Genomic DNA, 26,355 nt, shown 5'->3' on the forward strand with positions numbered 1-26,355 from the left:
TAACAATAACGGAGTGGATATTCTCCTAGGATAGCGGTAATATTTAGGACAAAACAATGTCTGTCTCACTTATGGAGAGATAGTAAGTGAAATAAGGGTGAGGCACGCACTTATTGAGGACAATCCTCTAATAGTGCTGCCCTCAACCTTAATATCCACTAATGTGCACAGGTGCTTGGAGGGCTGGTGAACCCAATCCTAAGGTGTGTGAGCACGCACTGACTATTTTCACAGGTAAGTAATAGAGGAGTGGGTATTCTCCTGTATGCGGCGTATCAGCAATAAAGTCTGTGAATCAAATACTATCTCATATAGTTAGAAAGTAATGAGTGAGAAAGGGTGAGGCACGCACCTATTGAGGACAATCCTCTAATAGTGCTGCCCTCAGCCCAGGTAACCGCTACCGCTCACAAATGCTGGCGGCTGGTGAACCCAATTTGAGGTGTGCAGGGATGCACTTGCCTCGTTCACTTCAGCTTGTTCTGACAGCGCTCAGTCTGGCGCCAGACTAGCGTGTCAGTCGTCGGGCGGACCGCTCTCAGTTTTCGCGCAGCAATACAGATTGAAATTTCAACATTGTAAGTGGGGAGGGGAAGAGGGGGTTTTAAGACACACTGAGTGTGTCAAGACGGTCAGCGTACGCTTCGCAGTGAACGCTTCCTCAGGACCACCCGGTGGGCGCCCGGAAGCTCCTTTTGTTCCTCCTATCTGTTGAATATTCATGAGCTGAACGGGGGTGTGTTCCTCCCCCTGTTCGTCATTGGTGTGACTCTGTGACGCGTAAATCTTACTGTCAGTATGGGAAACAATGCTCTTGTCAGAGAATCTATTGGGTCTTGGATACATCAAAATCATGGGGTAAGTGCCTGTTTGTTATGCGGGTCTGTGTTAAGTCAGAGACCGATCGCTGCTATTCCATAGGTCCGTGATTGAGGATTTTGCTGCTGGTCGACATGTCACGTGTCGACCTAAAAGGTATGCATGCACCGATGGTCAGAGATCTCATGAGGTTTCTCATGTGTATCAGTTGTGGTGTGTATACCGATACGTAGAAGTTCTGTGCACTTGCGATTTGCCGGTACTGTGACTGGTCGACATGTCCCATTGGTGTGACTCTGTGACGCGTAAATCTTACTGTCAATATGGGAAACAATGCTCTCGTCAGAGAATCTATTGGGTCTTGGATACATCAAGATCATGGGGTAAGTGCCTGTTTGCTATGCGGGTCTGTGTTAAGTCAGAGACCGATCGCTGCTATTCCATAAGTCCGTGATTGAGGATTTTGCTGCTGGTCGACATGTCACGTGTCGACCTAAAAGGTATGTATGCACCGATGGTCAGAGATCTCATGAGGTTTCTCATGTGTATCAGTTGTGGTGTGTATACCGATACGTAGAAGTTCTGTGCACTTGCGGCTTGCCGGTACTGTGACTGGTCGACATGTCCCATGTCAACCAGAGAAACACTTGTGAGCACTTATTGGCAGGGATCCGAAATGGATGCTTGTCCCTGCATATGCTTACAGTGTATACACAGATACATAGCTGGGTCAGAGAGATACTCAGACTTTGCTGACGATATACCTGCCTATAGACGCATGGGCGGTATATGCTCCACTGCTATTGGGCGCATCATTGTATGTCACTTTGCAAAGTTCTGTATTCTGTAAATTTGTGTAATATACAGCGTATAGATCGCAGGGACTGCTTGTCTCAAAATATGAAAGGTAAAATGCTCACGTTAGTGTATTTAAGTTCACTTCGTGCTGAGCGTGGAAGATTCATGAGTGATATGTGATCGTGAGTGTGAATATTCATATCATATTCCGCTCCTGTAATTCCGAAGAGCTCGTGAGAGAGAACGCCTTTAATTTTGAATTTATTCGACCTTATAATTTAACAAAGACATAAATAAAGAAATAAATGAGTAAGTGCTGGAAATTGGGGATAAGAGTGATGGATAATGCATCTAAAATGACTCGTGGTTGACTCCGGTGAATATATCGTGGGATAACTTACATGAAGTGCAAAAAAACAGAACAAACGTGTCAAAAATAACCAAAGTGATGAAAACGTGATGAAGATTAGGGCAGATGAAGATTCTTGATATATTCCCTGTGGTAAATAAGTGATTCGTTCCTGGGCCAACCTAGGACCAGGGTAAGTAGGGGGTTAGAATGTGGTGAAAATAGTGAGTATGTCGAGGTATCTGGTCCCTGTCATCTCTCCTGGAAATCATATGAGGTTCAAAAAAATTGCAAAAATAGTAATAAATTTATTATTATAAATAAAATAATGTTACACCTGAATAAGGGATTAATGAAGGTGAGGGAGATATATTGTCCCTTAAAATGGATAATTGGTAAATATGCGCATCAATGTAGCAGGTATGTGTGATGCTTGTCTTGTGTCAGCCCGTTATCATATGAGACTTAAATGATACTATAGAAGTAAATCAGTTAAATGAATTGATGAGGTAGAAATAAAATAAGACCAGTGCATGTAGTTTAGCTGCATAATGTATATGTGATTAATCGCATATATACAGTTGAGTGGCATGAGAGGAGAGCTTCCCTTGTTGCTCTCTTGTAAAGTGACAGCAGTCATTGGTCATAGAAAGACCGTGTATATATTCTCCTCATTCAAGCCTGAGGGGACCAGGGTTTGCATGAGAAAAATGAGTCGGGTTTCTTGCTTGAGCAGTTCTTTATCAATGTCGCCCCTCCGGGCGCCCAGTACAACTTGTAGCATCCCGTATGCTCGGAGGCCCTTGGTATTCCCTTGGTGGTACTTAAGGAAATGCTTGGCTACTGGTGTCAAGGTCTTGCCATTTAGGTCATCTCTTTGGGCATATTTGATACTCGCTAGATGTTCTGACAGACGGGTCTTAAATGGCCTTTTGGTTTTGCCAATGTAATGTTTCCCACAGGGGCATTCCAAATTGTATATAACCCCTGGGGTATCACAGGTGATGTATTGATTGATCCTGTGTACTTTCCCATATCTGTCCGTGTATGTGTTGCGGGGTGCTATATAAATACAGACTTTGCACGTCCCACATTTAAAAGTACCCTTTTTGCGAATTATAGTCTTAGTGGGTTTCTCAAAGTGGCTTTGTACTAAGTGGTCCCTGATATTCTGGCATCTCCTCCAGCTTATGTCAATGCGGTAACCCAATATTTCATCAAGGTCCTTGTCGCTTTTAAGGATTCCGAGATGTTTATTGAGTGCCCCCTGCACTTGACGCCATTCCTGGCAGAATGTGCCGATAAATCTGGTTTTGTCATTGTCATTTGTCTCCTTTCGTTTGTTTGGGACCAGCAGTTGTTCTCGCTTGTATTTGTGTACCTCTCTTCTGGCTTTGCATACGGATCTCTTACTATAACCCCTACTCATCAGTCTGAGGTCTAGTTCGTCCGCTCTTTTTTCATATGTGGTATCTTCCGAACAATTGCGCCTTGTCCTGAGATATTCGCCCTTGGGTAGGCCCTTCCGGACTGGTGGAAAGTGTGCGCTTTCATTATGGAGTAGCGAGTTGGTTGCTGTACTCTTTCGGAAGAGGTCTGTGACCAGTGACCCATCAGTACTGACGCTGATGCGGAGGTCCAAGTACTCAACCTCTTTCTGGCTCACATGGCAGGTAAGTTTGAGGTTTAGGTCATTGGTGTTTAGAACCTCCAAGAATGTCATAAACAGAGCTATGTCTCCTTCCCACAGTATAAGCAGGTCATCAATGTACCTGAGCCACATCAATATGTGTACTGTGAACCTGTCATTGTGGTCAGTGAATACATGTTCCCGCTCCCACCATCCCAGGTACAGGTTGGCATACGTGGGGGCACAAGTGCTCCCCATCGCAGTCCCCCGTACCTGGAGATAGAAGCGGTCCTCACATATGAAAAAGTTGCGAGTCAGAACAAAGCGCAGAAGTTGAATAATAAAGGAGTTGAGTGGTAGGTCCCTCTCCATACTCAAAAAGTACTCGGCAGCCTGTATACCATTCTGATGTATAATGCTGGTATACAGGCTTTCCACGTCGCAAGTAATCAGCCAAGAATCAGGGTTCAGGATGATGCCCTGTATTTTGTTAAGGACATCCATCGTGTCCCTAACATATGATGGCAAAGTAAAAACATAATCCCGCAGGAAGAAGTCGACGAATTGGCTCGCCTTCTCAGTGAGGCCCCCTATCCCCGACACAATTGGTCGACCTGGTGGGTTGTCCTCGTTTTTGTGTATTTTGGACAGTAGGTACAGTGTGGGGATCCTCACTGTTTTGACCTCCAGAAATTCAAATTGGGATTTGGTGATAATACCATTGTGTCTGGCTTCTGCCAGTATCTTTTGGTATAATTCCAAATAGTTCTGAGTAGGGTTGAAGGTAAGAGCCTTATAACATGTCTCATCTTGGAGTTGTTTTTTCAATTCTTGCCTGTAAGAGTCTATGCCCCATAGCACGATGTTACCCCCTTTATCAGAAGGTTTCACTATCGTGTCCTCCCAACCTTTTATTTCTTGAAGAGCCCTCCTTTCTTCCCTGGTGATGTTATCCCCAAAGTTGCAAAAAGGTTTATTCATTTCAATTTGGTCTAGTTCTCTACTGACCATCTCTAGGAAAACCCTTGCTTGTGGGCATATAGAAATATCAGGAAGGAAGGTGGACTTTCTTTTGAGTTTCGACGAATTTTTGACTGGTTCAGTTTGGGAGCGATTATTGGGGTCTGTGCTCTCACATTCCTCTGACAACTCCTCCAACAGTTGTAGTAATTGTCTGTCTTGGGTGTCAAAAAAGGAATCAATACGGGGCTGACGTGGATCTTCATTTTCCTGTGAAATCACAATGTCAGGATAGTTATCTTTTTTCTTTTTGTAGAATTTTTTGAGGAGAAGTTTCCTTATAAACAAATGGAGATCTTTTTCGCACTCAAATCTATTCATGGGTTTTGTGGGAGAGAAGCTGAGTCCCTTATTTAATACAGAAATCTGGGCTTCAGACAATACATGGGGGGTTAAATTGACAATTCTGAGGGAATCATTGGGGGCTATCTCCGATAGCGTCTGGTCTCTCTGCGATCTTCTCGCCAATCCCTGGGACCCCTCTTTCCTCTTCTTTCCCCTCCTAGTTCTCTTGAATCTTGTCCCAGGCTGTCTCTGGCAGTCCTGGGACTGACCCCTAAAAAATGTCGCCTTGACCTGACGGAGAGGGGGGTTTCAGAGTGATCACTCTCAGATGAGTCTAATTCTGAGGTGGTGTAGCCTCTAGCAGAGTTACAAAAACCTCTATATATATCCAGTTAAACCTGGTGGTAACTCCCGGTCAAGTTCCCACCTCCAATTTAACTTCTAAACATGGAACAAGCCTCGCTCTTTCCAAACGTGGCTACACCATCAACGTCATTCAGCCTTAGCCAGGAACTCAATGACAGACAAAACAATTTTAAAAAATGCTTGGAAACCATGCTTAATAAGGATATCACACATATGGATACGGCACAGGATGATTGGTTTAATGAATTGCATAATCTTAAAACACTCCTGACAAAACAAATGAAGGCTTTCTGGAATAAAGCTACCTTTGAAAGTTACACAAAACAGCAGATAACTCCGAGGGGCCTGAGACCCAGGGTCTTTCCTTCATTTGAATTGGCAAATGAATCACTCAAAATAGAGTGGGAGAAAACCCTAACAACATGTTCCCTGAACTTAATTAATATTCTGGCAAAACACGATGAAATCATGCTCAACAAATATGCACATGACATCTCAATTCTCAGTGACAAACTTAAAAGTTTTGAAAAATTGGATAAATTCCAAAAAACATATCACAGAATTAAAACTGAGCTTGATAACATTGAAAAAGAAGTTATTAGCCGTAAAAAGAATAAGTTACAGAGGGACCTTAACGATTTCCAAACTAACAGAGTATATAAATGGAACTTTCCCCAAAAAAGGAAACCCATGGACTCTGCTAGAGGCTACACCACCTCAGAATTAGACTCATCTGAGAGTGATCACTCTGAAACCCCCCTCTCCGTCAGGTCAAGGCGACATTTTTTAGGGGTCAGTCCCAGGACTGCCAGAGACAGCCTGGGACAAGATTCAAGAGAACTAGGAGGGGAAAGAAGAGGAAAGAGGGGTCCCAGGGATTGGCGAGAAGATCGCAGAGAGACCAGACGCTATCGGAGATAGCCCCCAATGATTCCCTCAGAATTGTCAATTTAACCCCCCATGTATTGTCTGAAGCCCAGATTTCTGTATTAAATAAGGGACTCAGCTTCTCTCCCACAAAACCCATGAATAGATTTGAGTGCGAAAAAGATCTCCATTTGTTTATAAGGAAACTTCTCCTCAAAAAATTCTACAAAAAGAAAAAAGATAACTATCCTGACATTGTGATTTCACAGGAAAATGAAGATCCACGTCAGCCCCGTATTGATTCCTTTTTTGACACCCAAGACAGACAATTACTACAACTGTTGGAGGAGTTGTCAGAGGAATGTGAGAGCACAGACCCCAATAATCCCTCCCAAACTGAACCAGTCAAAAATTCGTCGAAACTCAAAAGAAAGTCCACCTTCCTTCCTGATATTTCTATATGCCCACAAGCAAGGGTTTTCCTAGAGATGGTCAGTAGAGAACTAGACCAAATTGAAATGAATAAACCTTTTTGCAACTTTGGGGATAACATCACCAGGGAAGAAAGGAGGGCTCTTCAAGAAATAAAAGGTTGGGAGGACACGATAGTGAAACCTTCTGATAAAGGGGGTAACATCGTGCTATGGGGCATAGACTCTTACAGGCAAGAATTGAAAAAACAACTCCAAGATGAGACATGTTATAAGGCTCTTACCTTCAACCCTACTCAGAACTATTTGGAATTATACCAAAAGATACTGGCAGAAGCCAGACACAATGGTATTATCACCAAATCCCAATTTGAATTTCTGGAGGTCAAAACAGTGAGGATCCCCACACTGTACCTACTGCCCAAAATACACAAAAACGAGGACAACCCACCAGGTCGACCAATTGTGTCGGGGATAGGGGGCCTCACTGAGAAGGCAAGCCAATTCGTCGACTTCTTCCTGCGGGATTATGTTTTTACTTTGCCATCATATGTTAGGGACACGATGGATGTCCTTAACAAAATACAGGGCATCATCCTGAACCCTGATTCTTGGCTGATTACTTGCGACGTGGAAAGCCTGTATACCAGCATTATACATCAGAATGGTATACAGGCTGCCGAGTACTTTTTGAGTATGGAGAGGGACCTACCACTCAACTCCTTTATTATTCAACTTCTGCGCTTTGTTCTGACTCGCAACTTTTTCATATGTGAGGACCGCTTCTATCTCCAGGTACGGGGGACTGCGATGGGGAGCACTTGTGCCCCCACGTATGCCAACCTGTACCTGGGATGGTGGGAGCGGGAACATGTATTCACTGACCACAATGACAGGTTCACAGTACACATATTGATGTGGCTCAGGTACATTGATGACCTGCTTATACTGTGGGAAGGAGACATAGCTCTGTTTATGACATTCTTGGAGGTTCTAAACACCAATGACCTAAACCTCAAACTTACCTGCCATGTGAGCCAGAAAGAGGTTGAGTACTTGGACCTCCGCATCAGCGTCAGTACTGATGGGTCACTGGTCACAGACCTCTTCCGAAAGAGTACAGCAACCAACTCGCTACTCCATAATGAAAGCGCACACTTTCCACCAGTCCGGAAGGGCCTACCCAAGGGCGAATATCTCAGGACAAGGCGCAATTGTTCGGAAGATACCACATATGAAAAAAGAGCGGACGAACTAGACCTCAGACTGATGAGTAGGGGTTATAGTAAGAGATCCGTATGCAAAGCCAGAAGAGAGGTACACAAATACAAGCGAGAACAACTGCTGGTCCCAAACAAACGAAAGGAGACAAATGACAATGACAAAACCAGATTTATCGGCACATTCTGCCAGGAATGGCGTCAAGTGCAGGGGGCACTCAATAAACATCTCGGAATCCTTAAAAGCGACAAGGACCTTGATGAAATATTGGGTGACCGCATTGACATAAGCTGGAGGAGATGCCAGAATATCAGGGACCACTTAGTACAAAGCCACTTTGAGAAACCCACTAAGACTATAATTCGCAAAAAGGGTACTTTTAAATGTGGGACGTACAAAGTCTGTATTTATATAGCACCCCGCAACACATACACGGACAGATATGGGAAAGTACACAGGATCAATCAATACATCACCTGTGATACCCCAGGGGTTATATACAATTTGGAATGCCCCTGTGGGAAACATTACATTGGCAAAACCAAAAGGCCATTTAAGACCCGTCTGTCAGAACATCTAGCGAGTATCAAATATGCCCAAAGAGATGACCTAAATGGCAAGACCTTGACACCAGTAGCCAAGCATTTCCTTAAGTACCACCAAGGGAATACCAAGGGCCTCCGAGCATACGGGATGCTACAAGTTGTACTGGGCGCCCGGAGGGGCGACATTGATAAAGAACTGCTCAAGCAAGAAACCCGACTCATTTTTCTCATGCAAACCCTGGTCCCCTCAGGCTTGAATGAGGAGAATATATACACGGTCTTTCTATGACCAATGACTGCTGTCACTTTACAAGAGAGCAACAAGGGAAGCTCTCCTCTCATGCCACTCAACTGTATATATGCGATTAATCACATATACATTATGCAGCTAAACTACATGCACTGGTCTTATTTTATTTCTACCTCATCAATTCATTTAACTGATTTACTTCTATAGTATCATTTAAGTCTTATATGATAACGGGCTGACACAAGACAAGCATCACACATACCTGCTACATTGATGCGCATATTTACCAATTATCCATTTTAAGGGACAATATATCTCCCTCACCTTCATTAATCCCTTATTCAGGTGTAACATTATTTTATTTATAATAATAAATTTATTACTATTTTTGCAATTTTTTTGAACCTCATATGATTTCCAGGAGAGATGACAGGGACCAGATACCTCGACATACTCACTATTTTCACCACATTCTAACCCCCTACTTACCCTGGTCCTAGGTTGGCCCAGGAACGAATCACTTATTTACCACAGGGAATATATCAAGAATCTTCATCTGCCCTAATCTTCATCACGTTTTCATCACTTTGGTTATTTTTGACACGTTTGTTCTGTTTTTTTGCACTTCATGTAAGTTATCCCACGATATATTCACCGGAGTCAACCACGAGTCATTTTAGATGCATTATCCATCACTCTTATCCCCAATTTCCAGCACTTACTCATTTATTTATTTATTTATGTCTTTGTTAAATTATAAGGTCGAATAAATTCAAAATTAAAGGCGTTCTCTCTCACGAGCTCTTCGGAATTACAGGAGCGGAATATGATATGAATATTCACACTCACGATCACATATCACTCATGAATCTTCCACGCTCAGCACGAAGTGAACTTAAATACACTAACGTGAGCATTTTACCTTTCATATTTTGAGACAAGCAGTCCCTGCGATCTATACGCTGTATATTACACAAATTTACAGAATACAGAACTTTGCAAAGTGACATACAATGATGCGCCCAATAGCAGTGGAGCATATACCGCCCATGCGTCTATAGGCAGGTATATCGTCAGCAAAGTCTGAGTATCTCTCTGACCCAGCTATGTATCTGTGTATACACTGTAAGCATATGCAGGGACAAGCATCCATTTCGGATCCCTGCCAATAAGTGCTCACAAGTGTTTCTCTGGTTGACATGGGACATGTCGACCAGTCACAGTACCGGCAAGCCGCAAGTGCACAGAACTTCTACGTATCGGTATACACACCACAACTGATACACATGAGAAACCTCATGAGATCTCTGACCATCGGTGCATACATACCTTTTAGGTCGACACGTGACATGTCGACCAGCAGCAAAATCCTCAATCACGGACTTATGGAATAGCAGCGATCGGTCTCTGACTTAACACAGACCCGCATAGCAAACAGGCACTTACCCCATGATCTTGATGTATCCAAGACCCAATAGATTCTCTGACGAGAGCATTGTTTCCCATATTGACAGTAAGATTTACGCGTCACAGAGTCACACCAATGGGACATGTCGACCAGTCACAGTACCGGCAAATCGCAAGTGCACAGAACTTCTACGTATCGGTATACACACCACAACTGATACACATGAGAAACCTCATGAGATCTCTGACCATCGAAGCATGCATACCTTTTAGGTCGACACGTGACATGTCGACCAGCAGCAAAATCCTCAATCACGGACCTATGGAATAGCAGCGATCGGTCTCTGACTTAACACAGACCCGCATAACAAACAGGCACTTACCCCATGATTTTGATGTATCCAAGACCCAATAGATTCTCTGACGAGAGCATTGTTTCCCATACTGACAGTAAGATTTACGCGTCACAGAGTCACACCAATGACGAACAGGGGGAGGAACACACCCCCGTTCAGCTCATGAATATTCAACAGATAGGAGGAACAAAAGGAGCTTCCGGGCGCCCACCGGGTGGTCCTGAGGAAGCGTTCACTGCGAAGCGTACGCTGACCGTCTTGACACACTCAGTGTGTCTTAAAACCCCCTCTTCCCCTCCCCACTTACAATGTTGAAATTTCAATCTGTATTGCTGCGCGAAAACTGAGAGCGGTCCGCCCGACGACTGACACGCTAGTCTGGCGCCAGACTGAGCGCTGTCAGAACAAGCTGAAGTGAACGAGGCAAGTGCATCCCTGCACACCTCAAATTGGGTTCACCAGCCGCCAGCATTTGTGAGCGGTAGCGGTTACCTGGGCTGAGGGCAGCACTATTAGAGGATTGTCCTCAATAGGTGCGTGCCTCACCCTTTCTCACTCATTACTTTCTAACTATATGAGATAGTATTTGATTCACAGACTTTATTGCTGATACGCCGCATACAGGAGAATACCCACTCCTCTATTACTTACCTGTGAAAATAGTCAGTGCGTGCTCACACACCTTAGGATTGGGTTCACCAGCCCTCCAAGCACCTGTGCACATTAGTGGATATTAAGGTTGAGGGCAGCACTATTAGAGGATTGTCCTCAATAAGTGCGTGCCTCACCCTTATTTCACTTACTATCTCTCCATAAGTGAGACAGACATTGTTTTGTCCTAAATATTACCGCTATCCTAGGAGAATATCCACTCCGTTATTGTTATATACAGTACTTACCAATATATCGGGGTTGTGGTGATCAGGGGGTCACACTGAGTCAGGGGAATGTCCTCCCCTTTTTATTTTGTGTGATTGTTGTATGTTTTGGTTTTATATTTCGCAGATAATTTTTATATGGATTTATTAAAAGTTATGTATTATGAGTTCAATTATTCTTAGGTGCACCCACAAAAGGCATTCTTTCTGTCCTCTTTTCCTGAGTCTGCCAACAGATTGATGACCATGGATGAGGATGATGCGGACCGGGTGGGGAGTGTATTGGCTGACAATTTAAGAAAGTTAGACCCGGCTACAAGGGTGGAGGTAGAGCGCATATTTTATGAAACGCTGTACCGGGCCCGTGTGGGGACTCTGTCCCGGCACACACGGCTCACCGATGAGACCCCTCTGCCTAGGGTTGAATTTCAACCCATCAGCCCTGCCCCTATACCCCAACAAGCGGTATTTCACCCGGTGCAATATCCGCACTACCAACATTTCCAGCCACCAACTGGGCAAAGGCAGCACCAACCGGCAACGTTGGCTAATACACTCCCACCAGGTCCACCTGGTGGCCCCTTCCAGAGTTCAGTGGAAAGTCCATCTCCCTCCCAACCACCGATGGATACAGGGGATTATGGGGTGGGACAAGTTTACCACCAGATGTAAATATTTTATATAGTTTATTTAATTGCATTATTGTTTTAATAATATAGTTTAAATATTTTTATGTTTAAGTATTTCTTTATTATTTATTTCCTTGTTATTTATGTTATATTTGTTATAAGTTTATAAGTTAATAATTTATATAAAAATTAAAAATTCTCTAATCTAGTTGGTGTCCGTGTGAAAATATCATTTACCATGCAGGTTGACTATAGGGCAAAGATATACATATGGGGTACATGCATGTTGTTTCAATATTTACCTTCATGTATTGCTCCTGGAGACTGTACAAAAGTACCAGGAGAAATTGGCATAGAAATAGGTGTGGTGGAGCAACTACTTGCTAGTACATAAACACCAGTACTGGGTACAGTCTGCACTCCAGGTGTCGTGGCATTGTGCCCTCCAGGAATGCCTGGCACCTGAGTACTACCACTCACTTGCCGTGATTCGGCCTCCACCTCCCCCTCCTTGCTGCAAGAAGACGCAGAGGACAACTTGTGTAGAACTGTGAGTATACAAATTTTATTGGCAAAATATTGATTAGTACACACCAAAAAAACAATATATTTACAATGACAAAAACGTATATTTTCAAGCAATCATGTCATTCTGCCACTCCACAGCCCCAACACCATTGAAATAATTCAAGTACTCGTCTCTTGACAACTTTGCTTGCGTTGATGCATTTCTGGTGTTTAAATTATTTGCCAAAGCTGTCAGACCAATAGGCTCGTCAACAACTTGGCTGTCGTCCACTGTAGCCCCCAGTTGTTGTGTGTGCACCGCTTTTCTGCGCATGTAGTTGTGCAGCACACAACAGGCCAGCACCACTTTGTCAATCTTATCTAGGCGCAGATTGATGGCACTGTGAAAAATTCTGAATTTATTATCCCAAACGCATTTTCAACCACTCGCCTGGCACGTGACAGGCGATAGTTAAAAATGCGCCGTTCCCTGTTCAGTGCCCTTTGTGGGTAGGGTTTAAGGACATTAGGGTGCAATGCAAAGGCCTCATCCGCCACAAAAACAAAGTTCAAACCGTGCTCATTTTCAGTCCGCTCTGGCAGATTCAGTTCATTTTTTTTCAGTTGGTCGTGGAAAAAGGTATTCTCCAGGGCTCCTCCATCTGAAACTCTACCATTTTTCCCAATGTCCACAAATATAAACTCGTATCGAGCATTAGCGATGGCCATTAGAACAATGCTGAAGAACCCCTTATAGTTATAATAAAAAGAGCCACTCTTTGCAGGGGGCATGATTCTGACGTGTTTGCCATCGATAGCTCCACCACAATTAGGGAAATTCCAAAGATCACGGAAATCACGTGCAATATTTTGCCACTCCTCCTTGGTCGATGGAAACTGCAATATAAAAGTATATGCGTATTAATAATCTGTTGGGTTGATTTTAGACCCATCAGCCCTCCCCCATTGCAGCCTCAAAGCTATTACCCGCCTTATCAAAATGACCCCCCACCCACTGGTGTAAAAGTTTAAATTAACAGGCATTGTAAAGATATACATATAGGGTACAGGTATGTGCACAGCTATACATATGGGGGACATGTATGTAATTTCCATATTTACCTTCATGTATTTGTCCTGTAGAACTTGGACGATGGCATCACAGGTGTCTGGTATTATCAACCCCAGCGCTTGAGATGATATTGCGGTGGTGAATCTCAGGTCGGCAAGGGTCCTGCCTGTTGCCAGGTAACGCAGCGTTGCCACCAGTCTCTGCTCTGCAGAAATAGGCCTCCTGAAATAGGTGTCCTCTCTCTCTATTAAAGGGGTAACCAGTGTCAGCAGCTCCATGAAGGTAGCGTCATCCATACGGAGATAATTTCTGAAATCATCAGGATTGTTCTCCCGTATCTCCTGTAGCAATGGCATGTGGGAGAAGGTGTCTCTCCTCAGAAGCCAGTCTCTGGTCCAGCAGCTCCGATTCTTGGTCCTTTTTCTTTTTTTAATAGCCTGCAATCTAATGGCCATAGCAGCCAAAATGCACGCACGAGCCTTCCTTCTCCTCAAGCTCATAATTAAAAAGGCCCAAATGCACCGATAGACGAACGAACGTACGTATATCCTGCACAGCTAGCAATGGATCTGAATAGTCACGGCTCTATTCACTGTACTACACGAACGATTCTTTGTTCCGTGATCACGCCTCGTTTTGGTATGCTCTTTTAATCCAGCCCATTATGATAATGTTGTGTACATTTTTATCGTGCGAATAGCCAGAACGGGAGAGTGTGTACGGTGGTACAATCTTTTTCTTGCGATTGTTTGAACGGGAGTACATCGGACGTCGCAAGTAAAATTGTACATATGTGTACGCGCAGATCGGTCGTATGTTTCGGACGGCCGAACGTGTATTCGGTCGATCGAACGGTCGCAAGAAAAATGAAATTGTACATATGTGTACCCAGCTTATGTGCAGCCGCTGTAACGCAGCAAAACTTTCATGTGTCCGTTTCCAGCCAAGTTTTCGCAAAGCTCTATCTACTAAACAATAAACGTTTGCCAATCACTGAATTGGAATGAAAGAACAGTCAAAAGTTTTACAGTTGAAATATTTTGTAAACTATGTTTTTTTACATACTGTGACCTGAATAGTAAGAAAGTAATATGCTAGCAATAAAAGCAGAAATATTGACATAATCTTAGAGATTTCATTTAAATAAACAAATAATTTTAAGTATATTATGCCTTTAAAAATAAGTTCATATATTTGCAATATGTTATCTATGGGGTCTACTCTGCAAAGTATGTGTTTGTGTACTTATCTAAACCAAGTTTTTCATACATTATGATGATACGTGGGTTAAGGGAATGCATTTAGAATACTGGCACCATGGAGACGCCTACATCCAATCAGGGTAATTGGATGCTACCTCCTGAAGAGATGCTGCTGGTACGGGACTGGCTACCGGCTGACGAATACAACTGGACCAGCCAAGCTAGTAGCTTAAGATGCGCAGGACCGGACTGGATACTGGTTGAGGATATGCCAGACCTGGTACAGCTGCTCAAGAGGCAGGTTTACTTGTCACGCTAAGAATAGTTGCACAGGCCCAGAATGCTGCAGCTAGACTTCCTTTAAACCCCTTGCTGGGTTGTGATTGGCTGCAGGGTAACTGGCAGGCTGGACTGAGACTTAGGTTGATGAAGTTGAGTTCAGCTGGAAAACATGGAATTCAGCAATGTCAGCGATTATCCCATACCCTCTTACATGACCCATTGCATTCGGTACATAATGCTCTGCTCCTGGACTTCCCTGGTAATGTATGATTGTCAGCACCTGTGTGGAACTAGGTAATTGAAGAGAAGGATGTTTCAACACAGGTGATGACAATCATACATTACCAGGGACGTCCAGGACCAGAGCATTGTGTACCGAATGGAATGGGTCATGTTGGAGGGTATGCTATCCTAGAATGCACACAGTAGCTTGAATAATGTCAGGTACACAAGTGGTTAACCACTGATCTGAGATCATGCTGTAATCATGATTATGTGCACCTGTGTAGTCAGCTTGGGAAAGGTGCTGCAGCTTGGAAACTAGTGTGCACAGGAAACCCTTTTGTCCTTGGGAAGCCTTCAGAGGATAATATTGTGCCAGATGCTGGAGACCTCCTGTCAATGGACCAAACGTCCCCCCCCCCCACACACATACACACACACACACACACACACACTGATGGGCGCGCATCCTAGCATTCCCTCTCCTTCAAACCACACATTCAGTACCTCTTGCATTCCTGCCATTTGTATCTCAAAAACATTTCCAGGATCATACCCAAATATTGTATTAAACTGGTTCTTTCTTCACTCAGGGGAGCTCAGCCCCCCAGGGCTTCTGTGGCGTCTTCACCTGGGGGCGGCAGCTCCCTAAGCTCTTTTGCATGGCTGCCGCCTCCCAGGGCTTCAGGAGCTCTTCTGTTCTCCTCTGCCATCGGACTGACTGCCCCTTACCTGTCTCGAGCTGGCTAATATAGCCAGCTCTAGGGGCCGGGCGGGGCAATGACGCGGCGAGATGTGATTGGATGGCCACGGACATTGTTTATACATCTCCCGCTGCCGCCGCCGCTCTCCCGCCTACTGCCGCCTACTGCCCCACTGCTGCCAAGAGGAGAGGTGAGGTGGGGTTCGTGGTGGGGGTAGCGGTGCTCCTGCTGGTGGGGGAGCGGGGTCAGGGGTGGCGGCGGGTCTGTGGCATCCGCAGTCGCTCGGCCCTGCTCATCTGCCCGCAGCCACTCATGATGAGCAGGAGCTTTCTGAGCGACTGCACTGCATTATCCAGCGGGTCCGATCTGAATCTTGGGCAGATTCAGAACGGCGGCGGCACGCATGTAAATCGCTGTGTGGACTATACACACAGCGATTTACATGCAGAAAAATAAACAATAAACAATTAAAAACTTATTTTTGAAATTGTGTATGTGTCACTTAATATGAACCAATAATTTGGTAATAATATAAATAGAGAAGTAGAATCTAGGTTCCACAGGCGTACCAAGACTCACTTTGTTTTACGGTGATGTCCCTCTCATAAAGGTATCTTTGGTACGTCCTTGAGGAACTTTTACTTTTCAGTAGGAATTTTTCTCCATTGTGAAGTGTTCCATTGTTCCCACACGTGCTCAAAAGGAAAAAAAAAATAGGAAGTGTCTAAGACTCTAGTGTGCTCGGAGAAGTTTCTTTTGCTTTTTCAAATTATGTGAGTAAGTGGGGAGGCTGAACAAAGATGGTAGACTTACGTGATTAAAAGGCGGGAGGACACATGTAAAGCAATATTGCCGGTTCGCTGATGTCATGAGTGGGGCGCGTCATCAGGGGGGAAAGGAGGCAGCGCTTAGAGCTGGCACTGCTCCAAACGCTGCCTCCTCCATATTGTGACTGGTAAACGGGTTGCTCCACCCGTTTAACCCCTTCACACTACACAGCAACACGGTAACGAACCTGTAAGAACTCTGCTTTTTACCCGGTTCGCTACCGGCTAGCTGTAACCGGTAACCCCGTTCACATCGCAGTAATTACCATAAAACCGTCTTGAATCCAGTAATTAGCTGTGATATGAAAGGAGTATTATTAACCAGATAACTTGCCAAAATTCCCAAGATGGTGCCCGCTACTAGTAGGGGTTAATAATGTGCAGTTCCGTCTTTTCGTATGGGCTTAATGGGCACTTGCCCAGGGGCCCCAGGTGTATAAGGGCCCTGAGGATCCCCTTTTTCCAGGGATACCAGAATTTTGAAAATCGGCCCTGTGGAACTGGAGATATCCAACTTTAAAGCAGCAGTCCACATCCGACCTGTTAATTGCACTTCCCAGTCATATTTCTCAGGTTCTCTCTGACTTAGAGTTTTTATGAGAGTATATTCCAAAAGCTGGGACTCTCCCCTTTCTGTGGACACTTGTCTCTATCATCTCGAGAACCAGAGATATTAGCCTTCCAGTAGCCGGTCCCTGCTCCAACTCCAAACGTCTGGTGTACAGTTTTATATTTTTGTCAATGGATTGCTCTGGCTCCTGATCTCTGATCCCCAAGTTCCCAGCACCTTCTTAAAGGTGGTTTATACTGTTGAAGGCTAAGAAATCTATTTCCAGATAATAGCGATATCTGCGGTCAAACAAGCTGCCCTACCACCGGAAAATGATGAATATTAAGCCCACTCCATTATCCAACCCTCCCTTGTGTATAAAACACCCCCTACCTCCCTGGAAGTCATTTACAAGGGACCCTTCATTCAGCTCAGTGCCCCACATGTTAGTGTTCAACCTCCCACCACCTGTGTAGTAAATGAGTAATTAGCAGAAGTTACTGCTCCAGGTCCTACATGTTGAGTGGAAGATAGAGCACCCCCTGCCACCCGTGGGACATCAAAACGGCTGCTGATAGCACCCCCCACCCCTAGGAGGGGAGAATGGGTAAGGGCCCCAGTGCATTGCTTTGCCCAGGGGCCCACACTGCTGTTAAGATGGCCCTGATAATGTGTGAGCAGTATTGGTCATGACCCAGATAAGCTTTGGTTTTATCTATACAATTCCTCTCCATATCCCCAAATTGGGCCGCTATTAAAAGTCTATAGTGCCTGAAAAATGTTTCCATTGCAGAAGAATGCTAAAAGAAATTCCTTGTTATCATGAAAGGTAGAGCTCTTCAAACACAGGAAAAGTCATCCTTTATACTGTAAGTGAAGGAAAAATCCATTCTAGTACAGTAAGGAACAAAATCAGCAGATGGTATATCACCCAGTCACTAATTATTCTCTTTATGTCTGCATTTCACTCATGAGGAGGCTGAAAAAATGATCTCCGCAGTTCCTGTCTTGTGCACTGACATGCACTTGTGTGACAGTTGCTCAGCAGTTCACTCTACATTATATCATCACATCTTATAAGCAAACATATGGAGATTTGTGTGCATGTATGAACCTGGCTTTTATTTATTGTGCTTTCCTTCCATCTACTCTTCATCATTACACACTTATAACTCAATGGCCAAGAAAGTAAAAAAGAAAACAAATAAAACCCACATCTTCTAGATGCTAATTGGTTGAACCAGTGGTTCAAGTTAGTGGTTCGGGGCTAATCAACGATCATATTCCCCCGTGTGTGCGCACCTTAAGGAATACAGGTAAATACAAATTAATTAATTTAATAATCTTTGTTGAATTTCTCAGTCAGAAACTTTGGTCTATTGGTGCCATGAAAAAAATGTTGATACTAGTGTAGGACAATCATTGGGAAGCACTGGTGTAAACAATTAGATTATGTTAGTTATACAGATATGATATTTCAATACACAAAACAAGTGTTAAAAATCAGAGCATACACAGGTGTTGATTCTGCGTTGCACTCATTTATTTTCTGGAGACATATTTTGAGTTTTTACATAAAGCACATATGCAGAAGGGACTTTACTCATTTTTGCATCCCATTCTGATGCAAATTGGATGGCTTTGTCTTTCCGTGAAGTAGGGCATTTTGGGGTGAGAACTGACCAGTGGCAAAGCAAAGAACATATTCTGCTTGGAACCCTATTAGGCTCAGTACTTGTAGCCATTGGTCCAACAATGCCATATGCAGAAGTGCTTACTCACATAAAGGTGTTGATTTTGCAAATGCTACAACCCTGACAATACCGGATATGAATCAGGATTTGGGAAACCCTAGTTTTCTGTTTTGACTCCATCCATAGGCAGCTCCTCTATCTGGCATGCCCAAATATACTGTTTGGAGCTGAAAAACTATTTAAATCTTTAAATGACGCGCAGATTACTATATTTTCACTGTGCACAGTATTGTTGACTAATGTTCCTCTTAAGTGTAAATTTGGTGACAGTGGTTACTGTTGCCAGGATGGGATAAATGTGGCATAAAGTCTTTCCCTCGCTCTATAACTGTAGCTTCACTGACTGTGATATAGCTGCTGGGAGGCGTTCTAAGCTGGTTGTCAATCTAAGCTTAATCGCGCCCCTTCTGTGGGAGAGTAGGGGTGATTCCCTGGGCTAGAGACACTCACCACTCCCCTTCTGTTCCCAGGTCTGACCCGACTCGACCTCTGTTGCCGCCCAGTAATGGCACCACCTTCCTCCTGCAGTTCCTCACTGGATGCGGAACCCCGCTGGCCACCGGAACCACTGCCGCCTAACAATCCCGGCCACCGCTGATGAGAGAGGATCTCAGCGTCAACTCCGGAGCCTCCGTTAAGTCAAGTTTGTTTCCACAGGGCTGCCGATCATTCTCCAGTGCGGCGGACTTCTCCTCCTTCCAGCTACCTCGGGAAAACGATTTGGGATTGTTTGGCCTACAGCAAGTTGGTCGACAGTCATTAGGTCGACACCGTTAGGTCGAAATGGGGAAAGGTCAACATGGTTCTAGGTCGACATGGGACAAGGTCGACATTGGTCTAGGTTGACATGTGTTGACATGGGTCTAGGTTGACAGGTCAATAGGTAGACACAAGCATTAGGTCGACAGTGTCTGGGTCGACTGTCAAAAGGTTTACATGGGGTTATTGGGGTTATGTGCAAATTACCACTAATTTAATTTCCCCCTCCAAAACAGGGCACTTGGATCTGTCCTTTGTTAGTCTCTCTGGATGGGTCAGTTCAATTCTCCCGATGGGGGAGTTCTACTCTCCAGGAAAAATGTCCATTATGATTAACTTTTTATTGTTTTTTATGAAAACTCTATGTGCCTCCTATGGAGGCATTTCTGTATAAATTGTATCACCCTTTTATTATCCCCTATGGGGATTATATCATACCATAACAACACAACATAACATAACATAAAGTAACTTCTAAGAAGGGTATTTAGTATGTCATTATATGGTCATGTACAAAGTAAACATGTATACATATATACATCATGGGTGGATATCTTTATTTATCCCGATGGGCATTAGATGAATAACCCCCTTAATTTGGAACTTCCCAAATTAAATCAGATGCATTCAGAGTATTAGCGATGTTACTGCACATGCCCATACTCCTAGGATACTAAAAGAATTGAGTTCTGTCATAGCACTACCATTATATCTGATATTCTAGGAATCAATAAACTCAGGGATGGTACCAACAGACTGGTGCATAGCTAACATAGTATCAATATGGAAGAAAGGTAGCAAAACTAACCCTGAAAATTATAGGCCGGTCAGCCTTACATCCATTGTGGGAAAAATATTAGAAGGAATAATAAGAGATAGTATCCAAAATTTCTTAGAACAGGAGAAAGTGATAAGTAAGGCTCAGCAAAAATAGATCATGTCAGACTAATTGAATTTGCTTCTTTGAGGAAGTCAGTAGGGGGCTGGACTTTGGGAAATCTGTTGATGTAATACTGCTTGATTTCGCTAAAGCTTTTGACATTGTGCCTCATAAAAGGTTATTAATGAAACTAGGTCATTTAGGGTTAGGAGATAAAATGGGTAATTAGATTAAAAACTGGTTGCACAATCGGGGACAGAGAGTGGTGGTAAATGGCATACATTCCAGCTGGGGTAAGGTCCAAAGTGGAGTCCCGCAAGGTTCAATATTGGGACCCACTTTGTTTAATATATTCATTAATGATATTGGAAGTGACATAGGGCCTTATTCTAGTTCACTCTTTCTGACAAAATCCTTCTTAGATGGACAAAACCATGTGCACTGCAGGTGGCAGATGTAAAATGTGAAGAGAGAATTAGATTTGGGTGAGTTATTTTGTTTCTGTGCAGGGTAAATACTGGCTGCTTTATTTCTACACTGCAATTTAGATCTTACTTTGAAGTAAAACCCCACCCAAATCTAATTATCTCTGCACAAGTTACATCTGCCCCCCTGCAGTGCACATGGTTTTGTCTAAGGCCCCCCATACATTAGCCCGACTTGTCCTAGGGACAAGTCGGACCCGATTTCCCCGGCAGCTCCCCGGGAGGTTTCCATCATGATAAGGCACTTGATGTGCCAAGTTGTGCATATGATAAATCGCCATGCGATTTATCATATAAAACTCCCGGGGAGCTGCAGGGGGAGAGCGGGGTGAGGGACACTGGGGAGCAACAGGGGGGGAGCCGGGCATTGTAGCTGTCAAATAGGCAGCGGGCGGTGGGGGGGCGCTGGAGAGCCGGGCTGGGGACACAGGCAGCAGCGGGCGGGGGTGGACGCCGGTGGCCGGGCGCAGCATGACCGGGGACGGGGAGAACGCTGCAAGAAAAAAAAAAAAATTACAAATGAATTGGAAGCCAGTGATTGGCTGAGAGCTCTCTCAGCCAATTGCTGATTGGCTGAGAGAGCTCTCTCAGCCAATCACTGGCTTCCAATTCATTTGTAATGTTTTTTTTTTTTCTTGCAGCGTTCTCCCCGTCCCCGGTCATGCTGCGCCCGGCCAGCTCCGTTCACCGGCGTCCACCCCCGCCCGCTGCTGCCTGTGTCCCCAGCCCGGCTCTCCAGCATCGCCCTCCCCAGCGTCTGTCACCGCTGACGCTGCCCGCTCTCCCCCTGCCTGGCTCTGGCGTCCCCCGCCCGGAGGCTGCACATAAGATTTAGGAAATCTTATGTGCAGCCGGTCCGACTGCCCGACTCCGATCCGATGCGCACGGGACCGCGCATCGGATCGGGGGGGCTGTCAAACCATGCGATTTGGGCCGATTTCATGGCCCGATTCATCCGAATCGGGTGAAATCGTGCCCAAATCGTATAGTGTATGGGGGCCTTAAGAAGGATTTTGTCAGAAACAGTGAACTAGAATAAGGCCCATAGTGAGTAAAATTGCAATATTTGCAGACAACACGAAATTGAGTAAGGCAATTAACTCAGGAGTTAAATAAACTGGAAAAGTGGGTGGAAAGGTGTAAAATGCAGTTTAACGTTGAAAAATGTAAAATAATTAATTATGGGAACAAAAATGAACAAGCTAATTATAGGCTAAATGGAGTTATTATAGGAAATTCGGTACTTGTTTCCTAGCACGGCCACAATCGCGGGCATCGGGTGTCATTTTTAGTGGTATACGACGCGACCGACGCGATGCCCCCGATTTTCCCATTGAAATGTATTGAAAAAAGTCAAAATCGCGTCGGTCGCGTCGTATGCGGCTAAAAAAGGCTTAAATGGTCCAGACGCGATGCCCACGGTTTTCCCATAGGAAACAATGTTAAATGGCTCAATGTACCCGCGATGCCCCCGATTTCTCATAGGGAACAATGTTAAATACCTCAATTTCACCAAATCATCATAGGGAACAATGGTAAATGGGCCAGAAAGCCCCCAAAACACCCCAGAACAGTGAAATGTCCCCCCAAAAGTAGTTTACGCCACCCCACGATCAACGCGAACCCGAAGCGTGGCGAGTGCAGCGAGCCCGCGAGGGGCGGCGGTACGCGTCCTCCGACCTTTTCATACCCCCACTATCCACGTCGGCGTGGAGTTGAGAATAGAATAGTGTGGCGAGCGCAGCGAGCCACCGAGCCCGAAGCGTGGCGAGCGCAGCGAGCCCCGCGAGGGGACGCGGATACCTTCACAGGTAAACGCGTCCCTTCGCGGGCTTCACAGGTATCCTCGTCCCCTCGCAGGGCTCGCTGCGCTCGCCACGCTTCGGGCTCGGTGGCTCGCTGCGCTCGTCACACTATTCTATTCTCTACTCCACGCCGACGTGGATAGTGGGGGTATGAAAAGGTCGGAGGACGCGTACCGCCGCCCCGCGCGGGCTCGCTGCGCTCGCCACGCTTCGGGTTCGCGTTGATCGTGGGGTGGCGTAAAATACTTTTGGGGGGACATTTCACTGTTCAGGGGTGTTTTGGGGGGTTAATGGCCCATTTAACATTGTTCCCTATGATGATTTGGGTAAATTGACCCATTTAACATTGTTTCCTATGGGAAATCGGGGGCATCACGGCTAAATTGAGGCATTTAACATTGTTCCCTATGGGGAAATCGCGGGCATCGCGTCGCGGCCATCACACCCGATTTTTTAGTGCATGCGATGCCCCCGATTTTTCCTCACGATGCCCACGATCATGATCGTTGTGGCCGTGCTAGGAAACAAGTACCGGAAATTCTGCTGTAGAAGAGGACTTGGTGGTCATCATAGATGAAAAATTGGGTAATAGTGCACACTGTTCAAGTGCAGCAGTAAAAGCAAACCGGACACTGGCATGCATTAAAAGTGGAATGGATTCAAGGGATGCCAATGTGATAGTGCCTCTTTACAAGGCATTGGTGAGATCACACTTGGAATATTGTGTTCAGTTCGGTGTACCGCACCTTAAAAAGGACATAAATGAATTGGAACAGGTACAGAGAAGGGCGACTAAGCTAGAAAAAGGTCTTGAATCACTAGAATACAAAGATAGGTTAACCAGGCTGAATATGTTTTCACTGGAGAAATGGAGGTTGAGATATCATTAGTATATTCAAATATAGAATTGGGAGTCATATGGAACTGGGAGATGATTTGTTCACTAACAGGCCTATACTTAGGACATGCGGGCATGTACTGAGGCTCGAGGAAAATAAATTCCGTACTGAATTAAGAAGATGATTCTTCACCATTAGAGCAGTAAACTTGTGGAACTGATTGCAGGTGGGGGTGGTTACAGCAACTGCTGTTTGAATGAATTTAAATCAAAACTGGATGCATTTTTGGCCACTAAGGGAATCCTATAGATATAACTTATTCAAGTCAGTAGTTACAAGTTAGATAGGTTGAACTTGATGGACTAATGTATTTTTTCAGCCTTAATTACTACTATGTTACCCCGCCTTCTATGGGCTATGCCTATCGCAGCCCAGCAGGCAGTCCCGGAGGGAGGGAACACCTTCTAATGGGACTGCCTTTCATGCAGATAACTGGCAGGTAGGACTTGCAATAGGAAGTCAGTGTCAGTTACAGTGAAGTCTCACGGACTGCATCTGGCTTCTCTAAGCTAAGAATGGTGGCAGATTTTACTGGGAGGGGGGCTCCAGTCCTGGAATCCTCAGATTCAAGTTTATCAAGAGCATTTCAAGAGCAAACAGATTAATCACGGACTCTAGGAACAAGTACCGTATTTATCGGCGTATAACACGCACTTTTTTCCCCCTGAAAACAGGGGGAAAAGATGGGTGCGTGTTATACGCCGATATGCATGCTATACGGCGGTAATTTCATATAATAGGTGCGCGCCAGTGGTGTCCAGGTGTGCACCACTGGCGCAGCACCTCTACCCCACACCTCCGATCAGCTCCAGCCCCCCCCCCTGTCCCTGTGCTCCGGCGATCGGAGCTTCCCCGATCCCCCCGGCCCGCCTGTCACTTTACAGTGACGTCGGCGGCAGGCTCGGGTAATGTCGGCCAGGCTCGGGGGGACTCGGAAGCGCTCAGGCACCCGAGTCCTCCCGAGCCGCGAACATCCCCCAGCCTGCCGCCGACGTCACTGCTAAATGTGACAGGCGGCTAGGAAGGGGGAGAGAGGCAGCAGGGAAGCTCCGGCGTACTAACGCCGGAGCGGAGGCGAGGGGGGGGCGGGCTGCTTCTAACCTTCTGTGGTGGGTTTTGCTGGGGCAGGATAAACCTGCCCTGGTAGGTTTGTCCTGCCCCAGCACAACCCACCACCCAAGGGGTTAAAGCTCCTCCCTGCACAGTGACTCCTTCCTCCCTGGCTACAGCAGCGTCTGTAAAAAAAAATAAGTTTTTATTTAGAAATTTAACTTTTTTTCCTGAGATTTCCCTTTTAAAATGAAGGTGCGTGTTATACGCCTGTGCGTGTTATACGCCGATAAATACGGTAACTGTTTGCAGAGGAGCAGCCTAATGCAGTTCTCCATCAGTCTTACATTTGATGTAGGTTAGCCACTGAGCTGCCCCGGACACATCTGTAATTTCTGCAGTTTGAACGGCAACAAAGGGGCTTTGCTTGATCTTGATGATTATTTGATTTAATTTTCATGTGTCTAACCGTGCTGTATATTCTCCTGGCAATAGTGTCATTAGACAGGAGCATGAGCACTTTGTCCCAACATATTAGAATTAATGTCTTTGGCACAATGTAGAAGAAAGCTTGGTGTGCAATCTACCCTTTTTGGCTATCCAATGTGACACAGCAAACGAGACACAAAGTGCTCTCTCGTTAACCCTAACTGCTTTTATAGTACTGATATAGATCATTCTCCAGTGCGGCGGACTTCTCCTCCTTCCAGCTACATCGGGAAAACGAGTTGGGATTGTTTGGCCTACAGCAAGTTGGTCGACAGTCATTAGGTCGACACCGTTAGGTCGAAATGGGGAAAGGTCAACATGGTTCTAGGTCGACATAGGACCAGGTCGACATGGGTCTAGGTTGACATGTGTTGACATGGGTCTAGGTTGACAGGTCAATAGGTAGACATAAGCATTAGGTCGACAGTGTCTGGGTCGACTGTCAAAAGGTCGACATGGGGTTATTGGGGTTATGTGCAAATTACCACTAATTTAATTTCCCCCTCCAAAACAGGGCACTTGGATCTGTCCTTTGTTAGTCTCTCTGGATGGGTCAGTTCAACTCTCCCGGTGGGGGAGTTCTACTCTCCAGGAAAAATGTCCACTATGATTAACTTTTTATTGTTTTTTATGAAAACTCTATGTGCCTCCTATGGAGGCATTTCTGTATAAATTGTATCACCCTTTTATTATCCCCTATGGGGATTATATCATACCATAACAACACAACATAACATAACATAAAGTAACTTCTAAGAAGGGTATTTAGTATGTCATTATATGGTCATGTACAAAGTAAACATGTATACATATATACATCATGGGTGGATATCTTTATTTATCCCGATGGGCATTAGATGAATAACCCCCTTAATTTGGAACTTCCCAAATTAAATCAGATGCATTCAGAGTATTAGCGATGTTACTGCACATGCCCATACTCCTAGGATACTAAAAGAATTGAGTTCTGTCATAGCACTACCATTATATCTGATATTCTAGGAATCAATAAACTCA

Source organism: Crinia signifera, chromosome 1 (genome assembly GCF_055691185.1).
Source record: "Crinia signifera chromosome 1, ASM5569118v1, whole genome shotgun sequence".
NCBI lineage: Eukaryota > Metazoa > Chordata > Amphibia > Anura > Myobatrachidae > Crinia > Crinia signifera.